The 2,163-nt window shown below is 35.9% G+C and overlaps 1 long non-coding RNA gene across 1 annotated transcript in view; it reads left to right on the top strand.

The window, feature by feature from the left end:
• The window catches only part of LOC102203150 (uncharacterized), a 12,131-nt gene extending 10,473 nt beyond the window's left edge, over window positions 1-1,658 (top strand). Inside the window, exon 3 of the long non-coding RNA XR_312510.1 lies at window positions 1,592-1,658. This is a non-coding gene — a long non-coding RNA (uncharacterized LOC102203150). The remainder of the gene's footprint in view (window positions 1-1,591) is intronic.
• The last annotated feature ends 505 nt before the right edge of the window (window positions 1,659-2,163 follow it).

The following is a 2,163-nucleotide window of genomic DNA, read 5'->3' as shown; positions in this document are numbered from 1 at the left end:
AATTAAGTATTTGTGTTCATATTTTAAGATAATCTAGTGTGACAACTTACCTGCCGATGGGGCAAATTGTCACAAGTGCACATTCTCCATTCAACAGTCTACAACTCCGTAATGAGATAAGATATGAAAATGTAATCAATACATCATATGTGCCCGAGACTTCCGTCTTTCATTTGGTGAAACATTTATTACGTTGTGATGTATGGTGCTCAGTAAAAGTTAGTCAGTGTGAAGAGTGTGACAACTTACCCCGCTCTCCCCTACTGGTCAAAATTATTTATTAAACAAATAAAACACAGTTTTTTAACCACCAAAAAATACACGTTCAAAGCAACACAACGGTGGCCCAATATCAGACAGAATCCCACTCTGTAGCGTGGGCAATCATTATGAAGCCACCAGATGTCACCAGAGAGGACTGTGTTGAAAAGCTTCGAGTAATGAACCGTTTTTCATTACAAGCCTCAGAAAGCTTCATTTGGCCATCACTACACAATGGGGGAAACATAAGGCGATTACATGGGGAATGTGGAGCAGAGAGATGCCCAAATAACAGAGACAAACCAACCATAAGCACAGACCTACACCCACTATATATACACACACAAGGTAATTAGGAAATGACACACTGGAGGGAAGCACAGCTGATCCTAATCGCAAGATGACGGGGAAACACATGCTGAACACAGTTAAGTCACACACAGATCTACAAAGTAAAACAGGAAACTCACAAACTGTTTTACAAATGCAAAGTCAGGGACACGAACAGAGCACGGAGGGGAAGAACACAGGTAGGAACAATAAAAAACTGAATGCCAGTACCAAACCCTAAGAACTAACACAAAATCAGAAGAAACTAGAAAATAATAACAATAAACTCAAAACACTGGGTCACCGAGCCAGTATAATGCATGACAGTGTAAGTGGGCCAGCGAAGACCAGGTGCAGGTCTCAATTTCTTATTTAACATGTCTTTACTCATATTTATTTATTTTCATATTAAGAGTTCAGAATGATTGTTTAATCTACAACGTGTGATGCACATATTAAAGCGAGTTTTACTTGGAAATTCATTTGTTTACTTGATTTATTCTTATTTAGCTTTCTCCAGCTAAATGAGCTAAATGAGAAAATATTGGGACCACATCATATTTGCATTTTATTTAAGATTAGATTCCCTTTTTGATTTGACAAAAATCCAAGATTTCATTCTTGCATCCTTAATCCTCAGTCAATTTGCTGTTCTGCAGACTTTTGTATGCTGGCTCTGAGATGTTTTACAGATCCAATTAACTGGAATATTTTCATTATTTGTGCCCTCAGTTATATTTGCAGTTTTTCTGTTATGACAAATACCTGTCATTTTAAGCACTGTAAGGATGCTGTGTCTGGCTGCAGTAAAAACATTTTGACAGGAGAGGTCAGTAGAGGCTCTTGAATAAAGATCCATGTGTCCTTAATACAGATTCAGGCTGGTGCATGAAATTTTAGCTGTGAATAATGGCATTGAAGAAAGAAGCAAAAAAGATGGTCACACTGAGAAATCTATGTAAGTCTTCTTTGGAATAATTAAGAGTGTTTTTACCCACAGGTACCTTTGGGCCATTGGCAAAAATGTATGGAAAAGATGGAAGAAAAGATTCTTCGTGCTAGTCCAGGTAAGTACAGCCAGTTCATTGGGTTTATTTAGCTCCGACAAGATAAGTCAAAGAAGAAATCAAATGAAAAAGAGAACAAGCACAAATAAAAACAACAAAGGTGCCAGTGACTGGGGGCTCATCAGAAATGGTAACCTTAATTCAATGGACTCGTAGTATAATCCTGTGCATATAGGTCAGTGCAGAATTTCAAGACTGAGCTCTGATAGAGGGTTTTTTAAGATAAATGAAGTGTAGCATTTATCTTAATCTGTTTGTTTGAATATTGGCTTTTAGATAGAAGTTATGCTGCTCCTTTGTCAGCTCTAATAATAATCAATTACATTAATTGAATATATTTAGCTACTGATTCCAAAGAACAATTTTTCCTGTTTGAGAATGAAAAGTTATAAAAAATTATATAATAATTATACCAGCAAGTTCATTTTGTTTAGTAGCAAACAGGAGCTAATTTCTCTGCTTGCCAAAAAAATAAAATAAATAAATAAATAAATAAATAAATAAA

Source organism: Pundamilia nyererei, unplaced genomic scaffold (assembly GCF_000239375.1).
Source record: "Pundamilia nyererei isolate P.nyererei 1_Seehausen unplaced genomic scaffold, PunNye1.0 scaffold01135, whole genome shotgun sequence".
Classification (NCBI taxonomy): Eukaryota; Metazoa; Chordata; class Actinopteri; order Cichliformes; family Cichlidae; genus Pundamilia; species Pundamilia nyererei.
Note: the sequence above shows the minus strand (reverse complement) of the source record. Positions and strands in the feature narration are given on the sequence as shown.